The sequence below is a fragment of the Atractosteus spatula genome, chromosome 2 (genome assembly GCF_055471065.1).
Source record: "Atractosteus spatula isolate fAtrSpa1 chromosome 2, fAtrSpa1.hap1, whole genome shotgun sequence".
Classification (NCBI taxonomy): Eukaryota; Metazoa; Chordata; class Actinopteri; order Semionotiformes; family Lepisosteidae; genus Atractosteus; species Atractosteus spatula.
This window is the reverse complement of record NC_142707.1, coordinates 2584036-2595571: the sequence shown is the minus strand read 5'-3', so window position 1 is coordinate 2595571 and position 11536 is coordinate 2584036. Positions and strand designations below refer to the sequence as shown.

The following is an 11536-nucleotide window of genomic DNA, read 5'->3' as shown; positions in this document are numbered from 1 at the left end:
AAAAATAAGAAGTTAAAAATAGTGAAACAGCGCGGGTCCGTTGCTGGAGAAGCTCGGAGCCCGTCGCTGCGCCGCTGCGCCGCGGCCGGCAGGTGGCGCTGTGGGCCGGCGCCAATCCGCGCTCCGCCTGCTCGCGCTGCCGGGGAAGGGGGCCTGGTCACACTCCCTCAGTGTGACCCACGGCGTAATGCATTGTGGGTTTGGCTCCCGTGCGCTTGGGAAGTTTGGAGCTGCGACAGGGGACTCGTCGGCAACCTGTTGTGTCGTCCGAAAGTACTCCCTCCGGCCAGACCCCCGGACCTCTTCTGCGGTCCTTGGTGCGATATTGCCGTATGATCGATATTCATGTCCTTCTGTGCCCACCTGGCTCGTCGATAGGAAGCCCAGCGCTCGCTCGGGGAGTCCGCTGCGCGAGAGGTAAGTCCCAGCTGTTTGCGCACGAACTTCAGACAGAGGTGACTGCAGGTGTGTCTGCCGCCGAGTCGACACCCTGCGCTGGTTTTCTGCGCTGTACGACGCCCCGAGCCGTGGACGTCCCCGTGTCGTCTCTGACCATACGTTTTATTTTGTCTTCGTAAAACACGAGAAGACCCCGCATTCCTCCGCGCGAGAATTCTCTCCAGTCCGGTATCAGGCGCTCAGCCTCCCCCCCCCCCCCCGCCAACTCCTGAGGGCAGCAGTTCGGCGGCGAGTCGGGACGGTTCGTGCCTGTCGGACCGGCCCGAGTCCAGACCGGCGGGTACCGGGGCGATGCCGGGGCAGGTGCCGGAGAGCGCCGCCCCGGGACCCGCACCTGAGAAACCCGTCTTCGGTTCGGGTAACGCTGCAGGACGGGTCCGGCCCTGGGACAGTGAGCTGTTGGTGCGGTTTTGGAGGGTGATGTTCCCCTCGGGTCCTGCTCCGAAGCTCTGTGGGTGAGCGCCGACCTCCTCATCTTCCCAGATCCCCTGCCTTCGTCGCGCCGTGAACCCCCGTGAAACACAATCCGTGAATTGCTTTCGAGCAAGCAGGGGCTTTTTAAAAAAATATATAAGTTCGGGGTTGTGCTCCTTTGAACGTCAGCAAGCGCCGCTGTCGAGCCCAAACCCGAGCTTTTGTGAGGCTACTCCAGATGGCCCAGTTACCCGGGCAGCAGGTTCCGGGTTCAAAGCTCGGCTCGGCCACACGGACCCTCCTTGCCCTGAGAGGGGACCCGTTATTACTTACTCGATGGCTGGGTAGAGAAGTCTAGTTCCGCGCTCTAGCCGCAGAGAATTACTTTGTCTCAAAGCCTTTACCTCATGACTCGGTTCTTACTGTTGTCGTTGTGTGCTGGACCGAGCCGGTCCGGAGAGCAGGGGCGTGCCGGCTCTCGGACCGGACCGGACCGCTCGGGGGTTCTCGGTGTCCGTAGCGCGCTGAGCGCGGCGTCATCGAGGCCAGGCGAGACCCGTCCCGACCAGACCTGTACAGGAGCGAACAGCGCAGGCGGTCCCGTATCTCTGGACCTGTTCTGTAACCACCAGCATCAGCGCCGCTTTGCCGGTGATGTCCGTCCCGTTGAGAGGTCTCGGAAAGATCTCCAGGAGATAAAAGCTTCGCCCGGTCTTGGAGCGAACAGCTTTTTGTTGGAGGGGTGGGGGGTGGATTTCTGATGCAAACGTTGTTGATATTTAAGATCTGCTACCTGGTGCCTCTGCGGTCGGCCGTGGTGGTTCTGTCCTGAAGCGGGTGGCGTTTAGACGAACAACACCGCAAGTCTGATAAGGAAACAGTTCGATAGAAAGTCACCCCCTTGGAATCTTTGAGTTGCTTTGTTATTTGCAGTGAAACATCAGAAAACGGACCTAGGTTCTGGCCAGAGTGGATGGGCTAACTGCTGGTGCTGAAGGAGAGGCGAGCTCTGCAGCCCGACTCCAGCAGGGCCCGGGGAAGTTCGGTTCGGTCGGCCGCAGCCGCTCGGTTTTTCTTTGTGAAACAGCTGTGTGGGGCGGGCACGTCGGCGGCGTCGTGTCGGGGCTGGTTCGCGGGTGGTTCGGACCTGACGCGGGGGGGGGGTCGCAATGCCGGGAGCTCGCGCGCAGTCGCCCCCCCCCCCGTGCCCTGTGCTCGAGAGGTCGTCGCCATCCTCGACAGTTTCACGGGTCCAAAATGTCGCCTTTTCCTCACATCTCTCTCCGGCCCACTGTGGTTCCGAGGCAGGCGTTGTCAGAGATTGACAGCAGGGCTCCGCCGCACGGCAGTTATTCATTTTTAACCCAGCCGTCAGGTGCTGGATACGTCAAGCTTGTCACGATCATTTTGGTACGTTTGCGTTGACGACCCGCGAATTCCTGCCGAATTAACCTTCTGTCTCATTTCACACTGACCTAACAGGTGTACTGGACTCGTTTCCCCCTCCCGTCACACAGCTAGAGTTCGTGAAACGTTATCTTCACCTCGGAAACGAGTCAAATGCACACTAAATTCGCAAAATACGCTCGGGCGACAGAAGTCAGAAGGGCGTTTTGAAACACACGGATCCGCTCCTCGTCCCGCTCTGTCTGAACGTGTCAGCCATCAGAGAGCGGTTGTCTTGCTGCTGTTCTTTAGAAGAGTGCGGTGAGGGAGTGGATATGACGGTCTGAATAAAGACGGCTGCAACACACCCAGCTTCTCAAATCCAGTAAATGATAACGATAATAGGAACGACAACGGTTATAAAAACAGGAAGTTGCCTGTGCCCGGCAGGGTCACAGTGCCCGTGTGTAAGTATAGGGCTGGGCTGCACTGAGTGGGATGCCAGTCGATCGCCGGGCACACACGCACACGCCTCAGAGAATCAGGGACGCCAGCTCCCCTTCCAGCAGCTCTTTGAATGGTGGGAGGAAACCCGTATGGGCCCTGGGAGAACATGCAGACTCCACACAGCAGGTGGCCCAGGGTGGAATGCGACCCGGGACTCGGCAGCCGCGCGAGTCCCGATGAGGTGTTTCCCAGTTGTTCCCGAAGGCTAACAAGCCAGGTTATCAGCTGCTGCTATTGGCTCCTGTTCTGGCGGGACGCCGTGGGACAGGATGAGGCCTGTGTCCCTGCAGGTCCGCGCTGAGCGGCTCTCGGAGGGGGGTGCACGCCGGCCTCCGCTGTGGGGAAAGGGGTGCACTGCTTCAGCCTGGGAGGTCTGAGAGCCTTCGTATCAGAGCGGTCAGGTGAGGAGCGAGGACGTTTCCCTGCATCCTCGCCGGTGAAAGCGCTGTCCTGAGCTGTTTGCTCCCCCCCCCACCTTGTCTCAGGCTTCACCCCGACTTCGGTCAGGTGTGCCGAGTGCTCCAGGTCTCGGGCGGGTGATCACTGAGAGGCGCCTGTTCAGAGCCCCGCGAGTCCAGCTGGCCAGGGCTGCCTGCTTCCCTGTTCCCCCTGCCCCGCCCTGCCCCGCCCCACGTCGGCTCGGAGGAAATCCTGGAATGGATCCAACTGCGGGGCGATAGGAGCCCACGACCTCCCCTGAAGCGGCCGGCTCAGAACACGAATAGTCAGGGGGACTCGCTGACACAGTGACTGGTTTGAGTCACAGCCTGAGAGAGAAAGATGCCCCTTGACCCCTGTGGGCATGTGGACACATTTGTATGCGTTGGATGTTGTTCTTGGATGTATTATGTATGTTCTTGGATGTGTTGCGTGTGCTGACCTATATTGCCCCTCACGGTGGGGTCCAGCATGGCCTCCTGACTGCTGTTAGGCGATGAGTCCACAGGACCTGCACTGTCACAGCAGAGCTGCCTGCTTTCTGTTGCAGGTTCAGATGACTGTAAGTTAACAGCCACGTATGGCCTTGAGGACTGTTCTGTCCCTGTGAGCGCGTGTTAAAGAAGCCAGCCCTCAGGGTCTCCACGGGCTCTGTCCTCCTGAGGTCCGGCTCACCGGTGTGTTCATGGGCACTCTCAGGCCCCAGCTGGGGGGGGGGGGGGGGCAGGGTAGCAGCACTGTCACGCTCCCACTGCAGGATTAAAGACACACGCGCGCGCTGTCCGCGGAGAGATTAGTGTGTGGCGGGGGGGGGGAGTGCGTCCTGCGCTGCTGCTGCTCACTCTGCACTCGAACGGCACAGCTGCCACCGCTGGATCTCCAGGATGGGGGAGATGCAGAGTGAGAGAGCGAGAGAGAGAGATTCAGTTTCGTTCGCACTGTTTTTTGGGGTTTTTGTTTTGAAACTGGTCTTGCTTTCCCCTGGCAATACAGCTGCGCTTGGGTTTGAGTGCGAGGGTGAGAGACGGGGGGAGAGGGGGTCTCCGGCTCCCCTTCTCGTTCACTCTCTTATCTCCTCTCCGGCCCCAGCAGCTAATCCCCTCCGCGCCGCGCCACTCCAGCAGATTGCAGGATTACTCTCCTCCCGGATTAGAGCCGCGCCTGGTTGATAAACTCTGATCTCCGGCCTGAGTGCGGGCTGGGCTGCTCTGCTCTCGGGGTCTGTCCAGGGTGCGTCTCCTCCGCTCCGCTCCGGCACTTTTCCGCCCGCTCGCGGTCTCTGGCGGAAGCCCTCGCTCTTCCTCTCTTCCTCCCATTGTCTCTCTCGCCCTGCCTGCTGGCCCTGCGGGGATGAACCCGCACGGCGGGCTGTCGGTGCCAGCCTGTCCTGGCCCTCTGACTCGTGGTGACGTCACATTCTGATGACACAACGCCCTGCGCTCTGGAACGCTGCCTTCTGGATGAAAAACCCCACCATTGTCCACTGTGGATCTCCCTCCTCCTCCTCCTCCTCCTCCTGTGTTGCATCAGCTTGTCTTTGTGCATGTGCTCTACCTTAGCCCTAGCTGTCAGAAAAGCACTGACTGGTTCGAGTCTGAAAACTAACCCTGATGCTCGTTCCTGGACCCCGACCCTCGCGGTGAACCCCCGCTCAGCTGTAATCACCCTTGGTGTTGGCTTGGACACCCTGTGCAGACTGCAGGGACTGAATACTTTCAGCTCCTCGCAGTGTCTCTGGGTAGGCAGGCTGCCCCCTGCTGGAGAGTGGAGGGATGGGGAGTTTCTCTGAATGTTAGAGAGGAGGCCATTCAGAACTGCGTGCGGCGGCCATGTCTGCAGGCCCCCTTCCCTCCCCAGGCCAGCAGGGTGCGCTGTTGCTCGTCACCATCACTCACTCCTCGTCTCTCTTGCGCCTCGGAGTTGGAGCACGGCCCCTGCGCCCCCTGTCTTCTCCGGTCGCTGGCCCAGCCAGTTTCAAAGCAGGCGAGGTGAGCAGGAACTGATCGTGGACCTTGCGTCTGCACGGGGGGAGGGAGAGGAGCAGACCGGCGTGCGGACAGGGGCTGCCCCATCGCCGACCCGCTCGCTCGCTCCACCCCCTGCGCGTCTCCCACCTGCGTCTCCTGCTCGGGGTACCCAGCATCCTCAGCGGCCAGGGTGTGTGGGCCAGGGCGCCGCTGGGGGGGTTCTGCTCGTGTCGGGGAGCCTGACAAGACCTGAAGGGGTGTGCGTTTGTGTCGGTGTGCGTCGCAGTAAGAGGGTCTGTGCAGGGCAAGAAATTAACATTCCTGGGGCGGCGGCAGTGTTTGTTGCTCCTCTGCCAAATCTGGTAGCGAATAGCCATTTCGGGAAGTGGGAGTCCCACTGTTTGTGTGGTTGCCTGGCAACGAGCAGCCTGCGATGGAACCTGCATCATAACGCTGAGGAATCTCGTCATGGCGCTGCCTATGCAGTTGCCAGGAGCCAGAGCTAATTTATAATTAATGTTCGATCGCTGAGCAAAATTTGGTCGCTTCTGGTGTCCCACAGCTCTTAAAACTGAGCCCTGGTTTCTTTTAAGCAGAGCGAACAGTAAGATAAGATCACTTTATTGGCCCTATACAATTTCTTGCATTAGGAATTCGTCTTTTTACGCAGAACCCAGCTTGCTCCCCATGAGACACACAGACAGGGAGAGAAGCTGGGGGTCAGAGCGCAGGGTCAGCCATTTACACGGCGCCCCTGGAGCAGTTTGGGTGAAGGGTCTTGCTCAGGGGCCCAACGGAGTAGGATTCCTCTGCCGGCCGCGGGATTTGAACCAGCAACCTTCCAGCCACAGGCGCAGATCCTGGGCCACAGAGCCAGCGCTCCGCCCCACCACCTTCTGTCAGTAAATCCTCACCAAGGCAAACATCAGCTTCATTCACTGCCAGTGTCTTCAGTGCCCAGCATTACTGTCCTGGGACAGTGTTTCTGACCAGCGCACACCAGACACTCATGCAGGTTTATCTCACTCCATCTTCCTTTGGTGTGCAGTTCAGGAGATCTGCCTTTCTTCCTGTCAGCGCCGTTATCTGATGAGCACACCCGCCACAGGGGCCATTTAAGGTCAGTGACCACAGAGGCACCTGTGGCCACCGGCTGGAATCCCAGTCCTGGATTTCGTGTTGGTTCCTGTTGCTGACAGTAGTGGCAGCGCGGCTGTGCTGCCATAGAGAGAAGGTTGTGAGCAAATGATGACGAAGGTTGATAGAACTGTGTACATTTACTGCAGCTGGCTGCACCCTGCAGTGTGTGTGTGTGTCGAAGGGAACAGGAACTCGATGAGAGGTGCTGCTGTGCCTCACTGTCAAGCAGTGTGTGTGCAGCAGTCAGCGTGCTCTCTGGTGTGCTACCACCTGCACACAGGTATGCAAAACTCTGCCTTGTCTGCGCTGCGAGAATGCAAATGTGTACAGCGCTGTCCTGACACACTGGTCACACCAGTCTACACCAGCAGACAGGAGAGAGGGGAGAGGGGCAGGGGCGAGAGAGAGAGGGGCAGGGACGAGAGAGAGAGGGACAGGGGCGAGAGAGGGGGAGCGGAGAGAGGGGCAGGGGCGAGAGAGAGAGAGAGAGGGGCAGGGGCGAGAGAGGGGGGAGAGAGGTAGGAGAGAGAGAGGGGCAGGGGCGAGAGAGGGGGGAGAGAGGTAGGAGAGAGAGAGGGGCAGGGGCGAGAGAGGGGGGAGAGAGGTAGGAGAGAGAGGGGGGCAGGGGCGAGAGAGGGGGGAGAGAGGTAGGAGAGAGAGGGGGCAGGGGCGAGAGAGAGGGGGAGAGAGGGGCAGGGGCGAGAGAGAGGGGGGGAGAGGGGTAGGGGAGAGAGAGAGGGGGGGGGGATGGTGGGGAAGTGGCCCATTTTGTTTTGGAAAAATCTGCCTTACAAGCTTTTTCCACCCTGTTTCCTTTCGGGCAGGAGAGCTCATTCTAGACTAGGGTCCTCTTGTGAGAGGGTCAGAGGAAGAGGGATCTGTTCCTGCTGCACTCCTGGTTTTCCTATGATCCAGCAGTGGCAGTTAATTCCGTGCTTGTTGGCTTTGTGAGTGCGTGTGCTTACCTGCACGAAGCTAAAGCACACTGAGCTCAATGTGCCGTTTTTCCACAGTCGGCACAGTTTGTACAAGAGCCTGCAGCTGGGAAAGAAGTCTGCAGTGGAGAGAACACGATGGTGTATCTCCAGTATAATTATATCAATTAGAGAGTCTTCCAGTCTTGTTCGAAACGGAACTGATCTTTTCTTAAATAACCTCAAGTTTTTTTTTCTATTTACCATTGCAATAGTCTTTTATATGAAGTAGAAAAACGGAATAATTAAGAAGCAACGTGTATCAGATAATAAGTGTTCCTTCAAGTTTACTAGAGAGGAGGATCAGGTGGTTAAGGAATCGGGTAACAGGTACACAGGGACTGCGTCTGGGCAGCCTGGGCTTCTCCACGCAGGCTGGTGGACACTTGTCTCGCCCTGATCAAAAGAGATTTCAACAGGACCTCGGGAAAGGCAGTAGCTGATGCTCAGCAGTCTGGAAAGGGTTACAAAACCATGGAGACACGTAAGAGGCTCCATCTATCCGCTGTCAGACAAACAGTCTGCTAATGGGAAATATTCGAGACCAAAGGACGGGTTGTACTGTTGAGATCTCCCCAAGAGCAGCCCAGGCAATCATCCGGGGAGTCCCATCTAAGGACCTGCAGACCACTAATGACAGTTTTCACACCTCCACCGTCGCAAGAGGACTGGGAGGACAGCGAGGAAGAACGATACAGCCTGTCTCGGCTTCACCAAAGAGCACCTGGACGCCCCACAAGACCCCTGGCAGAATGTTCTCAAAGTAACACTTTGACCACAATGAGAAGCATTTTGTGCGCTTTGTGTAGCGCAAAGCAGACGCTGCCCTGCAGGAGCAAGACTCACCCTGAGTGCCAAGCGCGGTGCTGGGAGTATCTGCTGGTTTGGGACCTGGGCAGCCTGCCATCCCTGACGGAAGCATGAATTCAACGCTGTGTCAGTGAACAGAGAGGAGAATATCAGGGCCTCCATTCATCCTCTGAAAGCCGAGCAGAAAATGGGTCATCCAGCAAGACCACGATCCCCAGCATACAAGCCGATCCGTGATGGAATGGCTGGAAAAGACTGTTTGCGTTTTGGATGGGCCAGGTTACGGGCAACAAGGAGACGACATCACTGCGTGCGGAGGACTGAATCGCCGGGTTCCCAGCCTTACTCGCACGAGGATATTTACTGCTCGGTCATTTTGCTAATCATGTGATCCAAGCACATCTTACGTCTTTGTGTTAATGTTTAATCAGGTTATTGTCATCCCTTATTCAGACTGTCATGGGGACTTCATCAGCTCTACCGTGCACCAGAATGCGGGCCGATCTAGGGGCGTTTACTCTGCACGCGCTGGGGTTGGGCGCACTTAGACGCAAGTCCGTATTCAGCAGGACGGTGAAGATGAGAGCAGGACCGCAGCAGGCAGTGCGAGTCTGTCAGGAGGAGGCTGCTGTGGGTCGACTGGGCTCGGGTTTCTCGGCTGATCCTTTCGGATTAGAGCTGTGAAAAAGAGTGTTGCGGCCACACAGGCGGATTAGGGAGCAGCCCCCAGACAGAGGGGCTCAGCCTGCAGAGGAGCAGCTAAGCGCCGGTCTGCAGGGTTACAGCTGGGGCTTGAGCAGGGCAGTCGAAGTGTCCCGGTGAGCACGCTCACTGATTGAGCTCTGCTGGAGAAAAAACCTGGAAAGGACCCGTCGGCCTCCAGGACTGGAGCTGCAGGACCCTGGGAGATTCCCAGCTCCAGTCCTCTGGTTACCCAGTCCAGGGTTTTTGTCTGGGAGACTGGTCCGATTCCTACTCCAGCACATCTTCGATCCGTTTCAGGGTGTGTGCTGAGGTGCTGGCCTCCTGTACACACTGCGCTGACAAACCCTGAAAGCAGATATAATGTGCTTAGTATTTTCAGGTCATGGGAGAAGTGAAAGAGCAGATTGACTAAGAATAAGGTAACAGAACTGAAACGTGCAGCAGGGTGTGCGTGTGGGCTTGTGCAGAAGAGTGTACAGCTGGCAGTGAAACCTGGATTGGATGATTTTAGTGTGACAGGGGAGTCTCTGGTGTCCATGCACTGTTCAGGCAGTATCGGATCACTCTTGGTTGACAATATCCAGTGTCGAGCCACGACCTGGGTCACTCCTCTCTCCACGGCGCTGTCAGAGCAAGCCTGTTTACCCTCCCTATTGTGTTCTCCTGGTCTTGCTCACCTCTTTTGTTTCCCTCCTCCCCTCTCTCTCTCTCTCTCTCCTGTCCGCTCTCTTCCTCGGGGAGTGTTTGCCCTTGGCGGTGTTTTCTCTGTCAACACGGGAGCTCTCCTCTCGCCCCTCTTCCCTCACGCATTCCGGCCGCCTGGCAGAGCAAACACGGGAACTCTGGGAGAGCATAGCGTTCGCAAACACCCCCTCTGCCCGTCTCTCTCTCCCTCCCCTCCTTGTGTCTGCTTCATGTGCTTGACAATACAAGTATTGATGGAGCTTCTCATGCACTGCACGCAATGTGACAACACTAAGCTTTCTTCTTACTTGTCTGAATTACACTGTGATGCCTGTCTCCCAGTACTGAGGCCCTACGCCCCAGTATAAAGAAACATAGTTCCCCACCCCTATTTGAAGTGGTCCAGTAACCCCCACTGATATTGATATAAGCAGTGCTGTAATCTCCCCCACCCACCTCCTCTCTCAGAGGCAAAGCTCTTTATTGGCCTGACTGATTAATTAGTGTCGCCAAAGCCCTAAAATTGAACAGACGGTGCCTTTCCTGACACATTACCGTCTCCCTGTCTTTCATAAGAGGGGGACTGAGTGGACAGGACTGCACGCACTGGCCTGCAGCTGTGATCTGTCAGTGCATAGGGGGTGAGCCGACAAACAGGAGACCAGTGAGATCCTTGTACAGACCTGAACACCGGCGTTATCAGGACAAGGTAGACATCTCGGCGCAGTTCTGCTTGCAGAACCTGTCTCTAGGGCATGGAAGTGGATGTGCTTGGGCTGGTGTGTGCAGCTGTGTGTCTGTCCTGGGCGGGGGCAGCCAGCAGCCCTGCTCCCTCCAGTCGTGAGTGTCTGCGTCTTCGCTTCCCTGCTGGCCACGCCCCTCGCTGGTCTCTAGGAGTTCTGGCCAGCCTGTGTCCACCTCCCGGCTCGGTTCACAGAGCCTGTACCTCGGCAGCATCCTGTTCTGGACCAGTCCAGCTCGCACCTCTGGGCAGGGTTCTGGACCGGTCCAGCTCGTGAGGTGTGTGCCCGCTGCTTCAGCTGGACGTCATAGCTGCTCAGCTCACAGAGGCTCTGTGCCAGCTGGCCAGGTGGGCACCTGTCAGGGGTCTGAGCCCACTGGACTGCGGACTGTGGACTGTGTGATCATGGGGAAGTGCCCAGGGCTGGTCGGATACCTTGTCTGGCCAGTTTCTGTGGAGCCCCGGGGCGTTTCTGTGGAACTCCAGGTGGAGCAGGTGTCTGCTGTCTTTCAGGGTTAAAGTTCAGCGTGCTGGCCGTGGCAGGACCGGGCTGTGAAAGTATCTAGTCCAGCTGGTAGCCTGTTCTTTTAGACCGCTTGTTCTTGTTGCTTGATGTCCTCTAACAGATCCTGCAAGTGTGTTTCTGGCCAGACTGAAGTTACCTCCCGAGCGAACGCGCTGGCCAGAGTAGGGAAAGCCCACGGCGTGTCGCGGTGTAGCGCTTCAGGCGACCAGGTGTATCGCACCCTGAAGACGAGCTTGCCTCTGGAAGATCTTGTTCTTCCTTTGTTTCGCTGTCGCGATGGAGGCCCAGAGGCCCAGTGCTGCTGAAGCACTTCAGTGGCTTAAAAAACCCACGCAGATGCATTAACAGTTAACATCTCTCCCTGCCTCCCTCGCCGGCCCCGTGCTGTATATTAAGTGGTTAATTAAATCTGCCCCTGGCTCAGTAATTATCCAGTTAGGCGGCAGTCAGCACAGGTCACAGGACGCGCTCGTCCCCTCGGCGTGGAGGAGTGGATTGTGAGGGGCTGAGCGCGCCGTGCTGTCCTGATTGACCTGCACAGTCCGTGCGAGAACCTGCGCCCGATGTTCATGCTTTTCCTCCCCGAAGCCGTGCAGTGTGTTCCCGTCGGGAACAATACGCTGCTGTGTGCTGGAATTCGCTCGTCTCTCTTCCTCTGTCTGCTTCGCCTTTCCCTCTCGCTTCCCTCCCTTTGTCTCCTTCCCTCGCTTTTCAGCACTCTCTCCCCCTCCCGATCCCACTCCCCCTCTCCCTCTCGAATTCGAGAGCTGTGTTGGCATGACCA

General features: G+C 57.7%; 1 protein-coding gene across 1 annotated transcript in view; it reads left to right on the top strand.

Annotated features, from left to right (window-relative positions):
• Nucleotides 1-204: 204 nt before the first annotated feature.
• plxnb3 (plexin B3) overlaps nucleotides 205-11536 on the top strand; it is a 47757-nt gene continuing 36425 nt past the window's right edge. The window contains exon 1 of the mRNA XM_088933903.1: nucleotides 205-417. The gene's annotated coding sequence lies outside the window, so the exon portion shown is untranslated. The remainder of the gene's footprint in view (nucleotides 418-11536) is intronic.